General features: G+C 43.4%; 1 pseudogene; it reads left to right on the top strand.

The window, feature by feature from the left end:
- The first annotated feature begins 311 nt into the window (after positions 1-311).
- Positions 312-15,511, top strand: LOC112234435 (annotated as a pseudogene).
- The last annotated feature ends 212 nt before the right edge of the window (positions 15,512-15,723 follow it).

Consider the following 15,723-nt stretch of genomic DNA (forward strand, 5'->3'; position numbering starts at 1 on the left):
GCTTATTGTTATTATTCAATGCATGGTTATTTTTTACCCATGGTTATTGTTGTTCCGTTGAAAATTTTGATTCTCATTATTTTCATATTGTAAATATCCAAAGTAAGCTTTGGCAATATGTACATTGTTACGTCATGCCAATAAAGCAAATTGAATTGAATAGAGAGAGAGAGAGAGAGAGAGAGAGAGTTATTGAGAGTATGGTAGCTGCACTTTATGACTGTGTGTGTGCGTGCGTGTGTGTGTGTGCGTGTGTGTGTGTGTATGCTTGCACATACTGTGTGTATATGTCATTGCTCAGATTAGTAGGCATGTCGTGGAGTAATCCCATTAGGGTCTCTGTCAGGCGCGCTGCAGTGGTTGATATGATATGCATGTTTCCTTAATACGCTATTTTTTTTTTTTAATGATTCAAGTGGGGTATATTTCTCAAGGGACTACTCTGCTTTAATGAAGCAGAGATTTAGGGAACACACTCATGCTCTCTCTTCATCTCCCTTCTCTATCTGTGTACTGCAGGATATGGAGCTGATGCCTGAGGAGTTGGATGGTAAAGTCTTTGTTATTGATTAAAGAAATGTACTAAGCAAGTGCAATCCACACAGTGAGCGAGAGTCCATTTTACCAGTGCACTTAAGGGTAGTGCCAGCGATATGACGTCTTCATACGCAACGGGGCGACTACCTGCATACATAAATCAACATCAACTAAATTATAATCCTTCAAGAAGGACTATTGGCTCGCCCCAACGTGGCCAGGCCTCAAGGGAGGGTGCCAAGTTGGACGCTCCAATCTGAGGCATTCTTTACAGATGTGATTGCAGTTGTTGTTGATGTCTGTATGCAAGAAATCGGCCAACTGATGTCATATTGCTGAGTATACCTTTAAACCTTTGTTAGTGAAATGAATAGTGCTAATGCAAGCAATATTATATGACGTTTTTTAAGAAACAAAATATTCCGCAGGCATTCAGTTTATTGTCCAAAATGCCTGTGTCTCTCATAAGCTCTACTTAACCTTGTGAGTCATACAGGACACAGTGGTAGCTTGTAAATGTTACTGGCTATTAGCTTCTTGAAACATCATTCAGCAATACGAATTCTGGAGCTGCTAAGCTGCTCGAAAACCACTGCACCACAATTTTTGACTACTGTAAATATTATAACATTATACACATTGGTGTGTGTGTGTGTGTGTGTGTGTGTGTGTGTGTGTGTGTGTGTGTGTGTGTGTGCGTGTGCATGTGCGTGTGTGTGTATGTGCGTGTGCGTGTATGTGCGTGTGTGTGTGTGCGTGTGTGTGTGTGTGCGTGTGCATGTGCGTGTGTGTGTATGTGCGTGTGTGTGTGTGCGTGTGCATGTGCGTGTGCGTGTGCGTGTGTGAGTGTCTCAGAGCTGCAGGTGGCCTTTAAGGAGTTTGACTACGATGGGGATGGCTTCCTGCATTACAAGGACGTGGCCGACTGTATGAGGACCATGGGATACATGCCCACTGAGATGGAGCTCATAGAGATTATACAGCAGATCAAGATGAAATGTGAGCGTGTGTGTTTGTGTGCAAAGGGGTTAGTGGTGTGTGGAGGGGTTAGTGGTGTGTGTGTGTGTGTGTGTGTGTGCAGAGGGGTTAGTGGTGTGTATGTGTGTGTGTCAGAGGAGGCTGGTGGAAGGAGCTGTAGGAGGACGGGCTCATTGTAATGGCTGGAATGGAATTATTGTTACAGAGTCAAACATGTGGTTCCGTATGGTTGACGTGCTTGATACCGCTCCCTTTATTCCATTCCAGACATTACAATGAGCCCATCTTCCTATAGCTCCTCCCACCAGCCTCCTCTGGTGTGTGTGTGTCGTGTTTGACTCATGGCTCTCTCAGGGGTCTGTGCATGTGTGTATGATTGATGTCTCCCTCTATGAAGTTAGAGGAGGCGGGTGTGTGCATGTGTGACACGTGTGCGTAAGACTAATGTCTGTTTTTGAAGTTTGGGACATTGTGTATTTGATTGATGTCAGGTGGAAACGGCGCTTTGTGTGTATGTGTGTGTGTGTGTAATCTGATGTCTCCCTCTCTGTAGGGGGCGGTCACGTGGACTTTGATGATTTCTGTACTGAGCTGGCCCTAGGATGCTGGCTGAGACGGCTCACATGATGGGGATGAGGGAGGTACGCAGTGCTTTCAAACAGGTGAGAGAAGGTCACTAGGAAGTGTGCAAAAGCCACAAGAAGTGTGTTTTCAAACAGATGAGATCGCCCCTAGGAAGTGTGCAAGATCCATAAGAATGTGCTATCAGACAGGTCAGAAGAGTATACAGAGTGCTTTCAAACAACATTTTAAAAACCCAAGCAAGTGGTGCATTCTCTAATCATTGTGAATGATAACAGAGTGGAAGATAAGGTGGATCTGACAGCATTTTAGCAACATGAAATCTTATTCAAGTCTGTTCATATACACCACCAGGAAGAACACGACACTTAAAAAAAGATTTAAAAATCTGACAAGCGACCACTTACAGTGAGGGAAAAAATAATTTGATCCCCTGCTGATTTTGTACGTTTGCCCACTGACAAAGAAATGATCAGTCTATAATTTTAATGGTAGGTTTATTTGAACAGTGAGAGACAGAATAACAACAAAAAAATCCAGAAAAACGCATGAAAAATGTTATAAATTGACTTGCATTTTAATGAGGGAAACTTATTTGACCCCCTCTCAATCAGAAAGATTTCTGGCTCCCAGGTGTCTTTTATACAGGTAACAAGCTGAGATTAGGAGCACACTCTTAAAGGGAGTGCTCCTAATCTCAGTTTGTTACCTGTATAAAAGACACCTGTCCACAGAAGCAATCAATCAATCAGATTCCAAACTCTCCACCATGGCCAAAACCAAAGAGTTCTCCAAGGATGTCAGGGACAAGATTGTAGACCTACACAAGGCTGGAATGGGCTACAAAACCATCGCCAAGCAGCTTAGTGAGAAGGTGACAACAGTTGGTGCGATTATTCGCAAATGGAAGAAACACAAAAGAACTGTCAATCTCCCTCGGCCTGGGGCTCCATGCAAGATCTCACCTCGTGGAGTTGCAATGATCATGAGAACGGTGAGGAATCAGCCCAGAACTACACGGGAGGATCTTGTCAATGAGCTCAAGGCAGCTGGGACCATGGTCACCAAGAAAACAATTGGTAACACACTACGCTGTGAAGGACTGAAATCCCCCTGCTCAAGAAAACACATATACATGCCCATCTGAAGTTTGCCGATGAACATCTGAATGATTCAGAGGACAACTGGGTGAAAGTGTTGTGGTCAGATGACACCAAAATGGAGCTCTTTGGCATCAACTCAACTCGCAGTGTTTGGAGGAGGAGGAATGCTGCCTATGACCCCAAGAATACCATCCCCACCGTCAAACATGGAGGTGGAAACATTATGCTTTGGGGGTGTTTTTCTGCTAAGGGGACAGGACAACTTCACCGCATCAAAGGGACGATGGACGGGGCCATGTACCATCAAATCTTGGGTGAGAACCTCCTTCCCTCAGCCAGGGCATTGAACATGGGTCGTGGATGGGTATTCCAGCATGACAATGACCCAATCCACACAGCCAAGGCAACAAAGGAGTGGCTCAAGAAGAATCACATTAAGGTCCTGGAGTGACCTAGCCAGTCTCCAGACCTTAATCCCATAGAAAATCTGTGGAGGGAGCTGAAGGTTCGAGTTGCCAAACGCCAGCCTCGAAACCTTAATGACTTGGAGAAGATCTGCAAAGAGGAGTGGGACAAAATCCCTCCTGAGATGTGTGCAAACCTGGTGGCCAACTACAAGAAACGTCTGACCTCTGTGACTGCCAACAAGTGTTTTGCCACCAAGTACGAAGTCATGTTTTGCAGAGGGGTCAAATACTTATTTCCCTCATTAAAATGCATTCATTAATTTCTAACATTTTTCATGCGTTTATCTGGATTTTTTTGTTGTTGTTCTGTCTCTCACTGTTCAAATAAACCTAACATTAAAATTATATATTGATCATTTCTTTGTCAGTGGGCAAAATCAGCAGGGGATCAAATACTTTTTTCTCTCACTGTAGATATGGTTATTTTCACGTTTTCATAAATTCATAGAATGTTTGGAAATGATTTGCGAAAGTTCTATAGCAATATAGAGTGGGAAAGTGGCCGTGCGCTTGGACAATTAATAGAGCCTGCAGTAAATTACACTGAATAAGAATATCGGTCTTGTCCAGGTCCGGAGTCTACACAGACCTGTGCGCCACAGCCAATCAGAGCTGCAGTAGGTTAATATACAAATAAGCCACACGGGCCTGTCATCATTCACTTTGAACTGGACTGTGTGTTTACAGGCTTAATCAACAGCACGACTTCAGATCATTACAACACATTCGCCAAAAGCCACAAAAAAAACACCTGAATGGATTTCTGCAAATATTTAAATACCACGGTAGTGCTCTTATATTTGGGAACTTCACAGTCCTATTGATCATACAACCATGAAAATGTCGACTCTCTCGCCCTCAGTTATGCACATCAACAACAACAAGATCAACAACTAATCCTAGCCAGAGTGAGATGAGCTAAAAATCTAACGAGGGAACATTAGATAAACCCTCTCAAACTGTTTCAGTTAGTTGTGGCCATCAAAATTGCACTGATAAACGATGGGGAAGCTGCTCGTCCTTCTGCAGCTTGCCTGCCAAATGCATGATTGTCCCAACCCACATTTTGACAACTGAATGGGAACTTGCCTGCCTGCTCGCCCATTTGATAGATGCCAAAAACATTTAATGGACAACTAAAAGCGGTGTCAAACTCAATCAGTGTACGGGCCATATTGTTAAAAAACACAACAAATTTACGGCGGCCAGACATAGCCTATTCGTTTTTACAAAAAAAAAACGTGCAACTGCGACCTAAACTGCCCATTGTTTTATTTTTTTAAAAGATGGCCCTTTATTGCCCTCGCTAGAAGCATGTGTTTCAGACATAAGGAAGTGGATGGCTGCAAACTTTCTACTATTAAACTCGGACAAAACAGAGATGCTTGTTCTAGGTCCCAAGAAACAAAGAGATCTTCTGTTGAATCTGACAATTAATCTTAATGGTTGTACAGTCGTCTCAAATAAAACTGTGAAGGACCTCGGCGTTACTCTGGACCCTGATCTCTCTTTTGAAGAACATATCAAGACCATTTCAAGGACATCTTTTTTCCATCTACGTAACATTGCAAAAATCAGAAACTTTCTGTCCAAAAATGATGCAGAAAAATTAATCCATGCTTTTGTCACTTCTAGGTTAGACTACTGCAATGCTCTATTTTCCGGCTACCCGGATAAAGCACTAAATAAACTTCAGTTAGTGCTAAATACGGCTGCTAGAATCCTGACTAGAACCAAAAAATTTGATCATATTACTCCAGTGCTAGCCTCTCTACACTGGCTTCCTGTCAAAGCAAGGGCTGATTTCAAGGTTTTACTGCTAACCTACAAAGCATTACATGGGCTTGCTCCTACCTATCTCTCTGATTTGGTCCTGCCGTACATGCCTACACATACGCTACGGTCACAAGACGCAGGCCTCCTAATTGTCCCTAGAATTTCTAAGCAAACAGCTGGAGGCAGGGCTTTCTCCTATAGAGCTCCATTTTTATGGAACGGTCTGCCTACCCATGTCAGAGACGCAAACTCGGTCTCAACCTTTAAGTCTTTACTGAAGACTCATCTCTTCAGTGGGTCATATGATTGAGTGTAGTCTGGCCCAGGAGTGGGAAGGTGAACGGAAAGGCTCTGGAGCAACGAACCGCCCTTGCTGTCTCTGCCTGGCCGGTTCCCCTCTTTCCACTGGGATTCTCTGCCTCTAACCCTATTACGGGGCTGGGTCACTGGCTTACTGGGGCTCTCTCATGCCGTCCCTGGAGGGGGTGCATCACCTGAGTGGGTTGATTCACTGTTGTGGTCATCCTGTCTGGGTTGGCGCCCCCCTTGGGTTGTGCCGTGGCGGAGATCTTTGTGGGCTATACTCAGCCTTGTCTCAGGATGGTAAGTTGGTGGTTGAAGATATCCCTCTAGTGGTGTGGGGGCTGTGCTTTGGCAAAGTGGGTGGGGTTATATCCTTCCTGTTTGGCCCTGTCCGGGGTGACCTCGGATGGGGCCACAGTGTCTCCTGACCCCTCCTGTCTCAGCCTCCAGTATTTATGCTGCAGTAGTTTATGTGTCGGGGGGCTGGGGTCAGTTTGTTATATCTGGAGTACTTCTCCTGTCCTATTCGGTGTCCTGTGTGAATCTAAGTGTGCGTTCTCTAATTCTCTCCTTCTCTCTTTCTTTCTCTCTCTCGGAGGACCTGAGCCCTAGGACCTGAGCTCCAGGACTACCTGACATGATGACTCCTTGCTGTCCCCAGTCCATCTGGCCATGCTGCTGTTCCAGTTTCAACTGACCTGAGCCCTAGGACCATGCCCCAGGACTACCTGACATGATGACTCCTTGCTGTCCCCAGTCCACCTGGCCATGCTGCTGCTCCAGTTTCAACTTCCACCTGACTGTGCTGCTGCTCCAGTTTCAACTGTTCTGCCTTATTATTATTCGACCATGCTGGTCATTTATGAACATTTGAACATCTTGGCCATGTTCTGTTATAATCTCCACCCGGCACAGCCAGAAGAGGACTGGCCACCCCACATAGCCTGGTTCCTCTCTAGGTTTCTTCCTAGGTTTTGGCCTTTCTAGGGAGTTTTTCCTAGCCACCGTGCTTCTACACCTGCATTGCTTGCTGTTTGGGGTTTTAGGCTGGGTTTCTGTACAGCACTTTGAGATATCAGCTGATGTACGAAGGGCTATATAAATAAATTTGATTTGATTTATAATGTCCATTTATGCACGTATGATAATGTATATCGAATTGTAAGATATTAAAACAAAAGAGAGAAATAATACTTGTCCAGCCTTTGCTGCTATACTTGCAGAAGTGCATAGTATTCCCGCGACCCTAATCAGAAAGTATTTAATGACTCCAAATAACAAAAACGGAGCTATAGGTTGTTGTACACTTAAAACATGTTGAATGCAGCAATACTGTATGGTGCACTCAAAATGTATTGTAGTTGAGTAGCCAGCCGAGGCTAATGTTCGAATGTTGCTGTAATAGGCCTACGAGTTTCTCCTTTACACAGTGTTTGTTGCACGTTTTTTGGGGACTTTTTCTGAGTTATTCATTCTCAAGCTTTAAAACCGCGCGCTGTAAACCCCGATCACATGACAGCAGCTGCAGTTGGAAGTTGAATTCACCTATGCAAGCAGCATCAGGCTGTAATTTCATGAAGTAGATGAGACAACTTGTGTCCAGTTCCTCCCGCAGGCCTTGTGTTTCGACATGTTAGCCTATTAGCCAGGTTATGACTGACTTGTGATCGTTGCCCTTCCTAGTTTGACTGTACTGTCATTCCCAGCCTTAGTTACAGTCATCAGTTTTTTTTTTTTCTCATCAAAATATTGAGTCATTGAAACTTTAAAAAGTGCATCCCGAAGGCCAGCTGTGATATACTACCTGATAGCAATATTTTTGGGACTAGCAAGAAATGTATTGGTCAATTACATTAATCATGCTTTGACCTGCATCCATCTTTTCTAGCAACAATGCCTCACTGTACGTCATGGAATTTTGAGTCAATTAGAACCTATTATTAAAACGCCTTATGGTTATTGGTTTTGAGGCATAGACTGGGAATTTGATATATTTTTACTGACATTAGGATGGTCTGTTTGTGTCATATCTGCAAAGTAGTTTCAAACGCTGTCACTTCAACCTACCTTTGTAAAAAATCTGCTTGCACTGCACTGGCACATCTACCTGTCCCCCGTCCTCTTGCTTGTCCTCCACCTCCCTGTCCTCTGTTTCTGTTGTGGAAGTTTTTTAAACCACCCTTTGCCTTGATGACAGTTTTGCACACTCTTGGCAAGAAATTCCACAAAGTAACTTTTAACAAAGCACACCTGTTAATTGAAATGCATTCCAGGTGCCTACCTTCTGAAGCTGGTTGAGAGAATGCCAAGCGTGTGCAAAGCTGTCAGAGGCAAAGGGTGGGTACTTTGAAGAATCTCAAATATAAAATGTATCAATTAGTTGAACATTATTTTGGTTACAACATGATTCCATATGTGTTATTTCGTAGTTTTGATGTCTTCACTATTATTCTACAATGTAGAAAATAGTAAAAAATAAAGAAAAACACTTGAATGAGTAGGTGTACCCAGTGGTGGAAAAAGTACCCAATTGTGATACTTGAGTAAAAGTAAAGATACCATCCTAACAAATTACTCAAGTAAAAGTGAAAGTCACCCAGTAAAAACTACTTGAGTAAAAGTCTAAAAGTATTTGGTTTTAAATCTACTTAAGTATCAAAAGTAAATGTAATTGCTAAAATATAGTTAAGTATCAAAAGTAAAAGTGAAAGTATGAATAATTTCTTCTTCCAAATATTAAATAAACCAGGCAGCACCATTTTCTTGTTTTTTACATTTACGGATAGCCAGGGGCACACTCCAACCCTCATACATAATTTACAAACTAAGCATTTGTGTTTAGTGAGTCCGCCAGATCAGAGGCAATAGGGATGACCAGACATGTTCTCTTGGTAAATGTGTAAATTGGACAATTTTTCTTCTCCTGCTAAGCATTCAAAATCTAACAAGTACTGTACTTTTGGGTGTCAGGGAAAATGTATGGAGTAAAAAGTACATTATTTTCTTTAGTAATGTAGTGAAGTAAAAGTAAAAGTTGTAAATAGTAAAGTAAAGTACAGATACCACAAAAAAAACAACTTAAGTAGTACTTTGATGTATTTTTACTTTACACAACTGTCTGCACCCCACACATACAATTATCTGTAAGGTCCCCGAGTCGAGGCTCAGTCGAGGAGTGAATTTCAAACACAGATTCAACCACAAAGTTCAGGGAGATTTTTCCAATGCCTCACAAAGAAGGACACCTATTGTTAGACTGAATATTCCTTTGAGCAAGTTATTAATTACACTTTGGATGGTGTATCAATACTCCCAGTCACCACAAATATACAGGCATCCTTCTTAACTCAGCTGCTGGAGAGGAAGGACATCGCTCAGGGATTTCATCATGAGGCCAATGGTGACATTAAAGCAGTTACATAGTTTAATGGCTGTGATAGGAGAAAACTGAGGATGGATCAACAACATTGTAGTTACTCCACAATACTAACCTAATTGACAGAGTGTTTACGGACATATTCAACCAATCCCTATACCAGTCTGCTGTTCCCACATGCTTCAAGAGGGCCACCATTGTTCCTGTTCCCAAGAAAGCTAAGGTAACTGAGCTAAACGACTACCGCCCCGTAGCACTCACATCCGTCATCATGAAGTGCTTTGAGAGACTAGTCAAGGACCATATCACCTCCACCCTACCTGACACCCTTGACCCACTCCAATTTGCTTACCGCCCAAATAGGTCCACAGACGATGCAATCTCAACCACACTGCACACTGCCCTAACCCATCTGGACAAGAGGAATACCTATGTGAGAATGCTGTTCATCGACTACAGCTCGGCATTCAACACCATAGTACCCTCCAAGCTCGTCATCAAGCTCGAGACCCTGGGTCTCGACCCGCCCTGTGCAACTGGGTACTGGACTTCCTGACGGGCCGCCCCCAGGTGGTGAGGGTAGGCAACAACATCTCCTCCCCGCTGATCCTCAACACTGGGGCCCCACAAGGGTGCGTTCTGAGCCCCCTCCTGTACTCCCTGTTCACCCACGACTGCGTGGCCATGCACGCCTCCAACTCAATCATCAAGTTTGCGGACGACACAACAGTGGTAGGCTTGATTACCAACAACGACGAGACGGCCTACAGGGAGGAGGTGAGGGCCCTCGGAGTGTGGTGTCAGGAAAATAACCTCACACTCAACGTCAACAAAACTAAGGAGATGATTGTGGACTTCAGGAAACAGCAGAGGGAACACCCCCATCCACATCGATGGAACAGTAGTGGAGAGGGTAGCAAGTTTTAAGTTCCTCGGCATACACATCACAGACAAACTGAATTGGTCCACTCACACAGACAGCATCGTGAGGAAGGCGCAGCAGCGCCTCTTCAACCTCAGGAGGCTGAAGAAATTCGGCTTGTCACCAAAAGCACTCACAAACTTCTACAGATGCACAATCGAGAGCATCCTGGCGGGCTGTATCACCGCCTGGTATGGCAACTGCACCGCCCTCAACCGTAAGGCTCTCCAGAGGGTAGTGAGGTCTGCACAACGCATCACCGGGGGCAAACTACCTGCCCTCCAGGACACCTACACAACCCGATGCTACAGGAAGGCCATAAAGATCATCAAGGACATCAACCACCCGAGCCACTGCCTGTTCACCCCGCTGTCATCCAGAAGGCGAGGTCAGTACAGGTGCATCAAAGCTGGGACCGAGAGACTGAAAAACAGCTTCTATCTCAAGGCCATCAGACTGTTAAACAGCCACCACCAACATTGAGTGGCTACTGCCAACACACTGTCAATGACACTGACTCTACTCCAGCCACTTTAATCATGGGAATTGATGGGAAATTATGTAAATATATCACTAGCCACTTTAAACAATGCTACCTTATATAATGTTACTTACCCTACATTGTTCATCTCATATGCATACGTTGATACTGTACTCTATATCATCGACTGCATCCTTATGTAATACATGTATCACTAGCCACTTTAACTATGCCACTTGGTTTACATACTTATCTCATATGTATATACTGTACTCGATATCATCTACTGTATCTTGCCTATGCTGCTCTGTACCATCACTCATTCATATATCCTTATGTACATATTCTTTATCCCCTTACACTGTGTATAAGACAGTAGTTTTTTTTGGAATTGTTAGTTAGATTACTTGCTCGTTATTACTGCATTGTCGGAACTAGAAGCACAAGCATTTCGCTACACTCGCATTAACATCTGCTAACCATGTGTATGTGACAAATAAAATTTGATTTGATTTGATTTGAAGCCTGTACAGAATACAAATATTCCAAAACTTGCATCCTTTTTGTAACAAGCAAATAAGCAAAGCAAATAAATGTTTGTCCTGAATACAAAGTGTTATTCTTAGGGCAAATCCAATGCAACACATTACTGAGTACCACTCTCCATATTTTCAAGCATAGTGGTGGCTGCATCATGTTATGGGTATGCTTGTAATTATTAAGGTCTGGGGAGTTTTTCAGGATAAAAAAAATAATGAAATGGAGCTAAGCAAAGGCAAAATCTTAGAGCAAAAGCTGGTTCTGCTTTCCACCAGACACTGGGAGATGAATTCACCTTTCAGCAGGACAATAACTTAAAACACAAGGCTGCAGTTGCTTTCCAAGAAAACAATGAATGTTACTGAGTGGCCAAGTTATCATTTTGGCTTAACTCTATTTGAAAATCTATGGCAATGATCAACAACCAATTTGGTAGAGCTTGTAAAATTTTGAAAAGAATAACGGGCAGATGTTGCACAACCCAGGTGTGGAAAGCTCTTAGAGACTTACCCAGGAAGACTCACAGCTGTAATCATTGCCAAAGGTGCTTCTACAAAGTATTGACTCAGGGTGTGAATACTTAAATAAATAAGGTATTTTTTATGTCAATTTCATAATTTCATTATGGGGTATTGTGTGTAGCGAGATTTAAAAAAATGTTTAGTTATCCATTTGAGTTGAGACTGTAACACAACAAAATGTGGAGTAAGTCAAGGGGTATGAATACTTTCTGAAGACGTTGTAGTTAGCTAGATTTTTTTGTACAATTGCACTGATTAGCTAGCTAACTAAGGTTAGCAGGTGCAGTCAATTACAGATATTTAAAGGAGAGAAAGCCAGGTCTGAATTGTGCCTTCTCCCCACTTAATGAACTTAATTAATAATAATTAATTGTAACTGATAATCTGCTACATAAGTCCTCATCAGCATAATCATCATCATCTTCATCCACTGCCCCCCGTCCGTCCATCATCATCTCCCCCCAGTTTGACAGCAACGGGGACGGGCGCCTCACCTTGGAGGAGCTGAAGGACAGCATGAAGGCCCTGCTGGGCGAGAAGCTGAAGAAGGACATCGACCTCAACAAGGATGGCAGAATAGACTTTGACGGTGAGGGGAGTTGGGAAGGTGGAGAGGGGGGTGTAAGGGGGACGGAGGGGGTAAGTGTCAAGAGAGGGGAGAGGATGAGGGAGGAGAGAGGATGGGGTAGGAGAAGAGAAAGGATAGGAGAGGGAGGGGACAGAAAAAAAGTAGGTCCTAGGAGAGTGGAGGGGAGTGGAAGAGAGTGCAGAGATGAGGACAGTGGAGGTAAGGTGGGTGGATAACCCAATCCAATCTCATCAGTAGTGCATTAAGGCAATCATTACAGTGCAACTATTGTGGACATGAGTCGGGTATGGTTGCTAATGGTCACGTGATGAGGTAGCCCCGCCTGCGAACTTGAAAAGCAGTGTCTGCCCTAAGACCAAATGGGAATTTTTTCTTGGTCTAATGTTCTAAAACAGGGTTCCCCAACTGGTTGCACGCGAGCCGAATTTGGCACATGGATGATTTTATTTGGCCCAGTGTTTTCTGAGCAAAAAAATAGATATTGTTTTTATTATTTTTTATTATTATTTTTGGATGGACATAAAATACTGTAAAAACACCAGGAAATGAGCTCCAAGTGATTTTAATATCAGAAATCGCATAATAGAGAGATGTATGTGATCGTATACAAATGTAAGCAAGGTTTAAAATTATTATGTTTTTGTCAAATATTAATTTGGAGTCTACAAATTATTTGTAAATTTGTTCCGGCTCCCTGACCTTCCATTCAAGAAAAAAATCAGCTTGTGGCTGAATCTAGTTGATGACCCCTGGTCTAAAACGTTGGTTGCTCCTGTGGGAGATCCGGGTTCATATCCTGCATGTTACATTGGCGCCCAATGTGGGGACGTTCTCTTGTGGGAATGTAGCGGACATGAGTTGGGCATGGTTGCTAATGGTCACGTGATGAGGTAGCCCTGCCTGCGGGGGAATTTTATTTTGGTCTAAGACGGTGACTCCCGTGGGAGGTCCACACATGCACAGTCACACATGGCACATACACCTTTGGACTGCTCAAGGACTGTATACATGCCCATGGATACACACACTTAACTCTCAGTTATGCCACACTTCACACGCTTTCAAACCAGCACACACACACACACCTCATTAACTATAAAACAAGACTTGTCTCATGTCCATCAGTAATCCCCCCCACAAACGCATGCTTGTGTTTTGTCCTAGCCAATCAAACGAAGGCCCAATCAATAATAATAATTGGAAACATGTGGATGGGAGTCTCTGTGTACGTAGGGGATCAATAAGCATTTGGCCCACGCATGATCAACAATTAGCCCTCTTGGGGCGATACAACTAGCCTAATCCCTCTTACTGAGCCCTTCAGCCATCTCGTCAATCAATTGTTGAAGTTGCACACCTATAGCTTTAGAAGACCAGACATTGTCTGAGATCCAAATGCCACCCTATACCATACACAGTGCACTACTTTAGGGAATAGGGAGCCATACGGGACACAGTCATAGAAGTCATTCAACAAATGTCCTTAAAGAAGCATAATTGAAAATGTAACCAGAATTGACAGATGGACTGAAATGATGGGATGGATGGGTCCTGCCTATGGTTGTTTAATGGCTACTACTGGCTGGTGTGATTGACAGGTGGATAGATGGATGTTTGTTGGTGGGGGGAGGCATGCTGAGGGTGCAGGTGACACGATAAGATCGGTTATGCTTGGTTAACCGATTGGTTTGAAAAAAGAGATGTAGGAGAGGGATGATGGGATGCAACCTGGTCTCAAAGCATTTCGTATGATTATGTATGTAGATTCGAGACACTCCATTTAGTATGATATGTTACATTTCGTGTGGTATACATTCATTTGTGGATGTCCGTCACCCATTTTGTATGATATTATCAGGTTTCAGGTATGACCCTAATGCAGACAGTGTCAAAGAAACAAAAGTTTATTTCTAGTACAGGGGCAGGCAAACGACAGGACAAAGGCAGGCAGAGGTCAGTAATCCAGAGAGGCTGCAAAATGTCCTGAACAGCAGGCAGTCTCAGGGTAGGCAGGGTCAATCATCCAGTGAGGTGGGGCAAGGTATAGAACTACAGGCAGGGTCAGGGCAGGTAGAATGGTCAAAACCGGGAAGGACTAGATAACAGGAGCAAGAAAAGACAGGAACAGGGGAACAAACGCTGGTAGGTTTCACGAAACAAAACTAACTAGCAACAGACAAACAGAGAACACAGGTATACATACACAGGGGGTAATGGGGAAGATGGAGGGAGATGGAAACAAGCAAAGACAGGTGAATCAGATCAGGGTGTAACAGATATGTTGTTACGAATTTGCAAAACATATGATATATTACAAATTCTAGTAGGTGGCTAATGTTAGCTAGTTCGCTAATGCTAGCTAGGCTAGGCATTAGGGTTAAGGTTAGGGTTCAGTTTAAGAGTTAGGTGAAGGGTTAGCTGAAAGGGTTAAGGTTAGCGTTAGGGGAAAGATTAGCTTACATGCTAAGTAGTTGCAAAGTAGCTATAAAGTAGTACGTTGTTGAAGATTTGCTAAAATGCCAAACTTTGGGGTTACTAGACATTCATGTTATACACCTTCCCCATCCACCCTAAGTAACAATCTTTCTTATGTAACCATACCGAACGTAACATATCATACTAAATGGAGCGTGTTGGATTTACGTACAGAATCATGCGAAATGTTCTGAGACCAGGTCGTGGGACGAATTCCCATTCTACCCCTATAGTCTCAATAATATCAACCCGATGCACACGTACATTATTGATCGGAGGGGGTCAGGTGGGTTTAAACAATATTCCCTGTGATAGGTCAGGTGGAGATGACAGCCTATTGCTTCATACCTGTCCAATTCCTCCAGATATACTTGTGCCTGGGGCCAGTGGTAGGATAGGGGTATGGGCTTGCGGTCAATTTGGACACAAATGAACTGGATACACTTTATCTTACAGCCCCACCTATGTACCTCGTTTTAACTAAGAATTGACCAGGTCGTTACACCTACTGAATTCTTTGGATTACTATAAAGTACCCACATTTTTGTTTTTTGTAAATACAAGGTCCATAGAGCACAAACACTACTGTAAAAATGACTGTCGTATAGGACTGTAAAATCAAGGGTCCCCCTCATCTCCCCCCTCCCGTGGACAGAATGGAACTGACATTGTCATTATTACCGCACCGTGACTTCTAATGGCATCCAATGCATGTTAATGAGGGCAGATGTAACATGGGGCTTGTGTCTTATGTTGTCCCCTGCAATATCCAGAGCCCCCTGGTTCTAATCAACGTATCTGGTGCTGTGTCTGTCTCGGTCTCCCCCTGCAGAGTTTGTCATGATGCTGTCGTCACGGTAGCAAGCTTCAGCCGCCGAGCAAACAAACCGACAAGACACACTGGATGAGGTCTGGATCACCGGACAAGGGGCATCATTCTTGTGTCAATGTCCTGTAGCGTTGTGCATGATTTTGCATATTCATCAGAATGGTTTTTGCGGTGTATAGACTTCGATTGTAAGATATCAATTCAGGTCAAATTGTTGCCTTTATTATTTTTTATTTTATTTTTT

This window comes from Oncorhynchus tshawytscha, linkage group LG11 (assembly GCF_018296145.1).
Source record: "Oncorhynchus tshawytscha isolate Ot180627B linkage group LG11, Otsh_v2.0, whole genome shotgun sequence".
In the NCBI taxonomy this organism is placed as follows: Eukaryota; Metazoa; Chordata; class Actinopteri; order Salmoniformes; family Salmonidae; genus Oncorhynchus; species Oncorhynchus tshawytscha.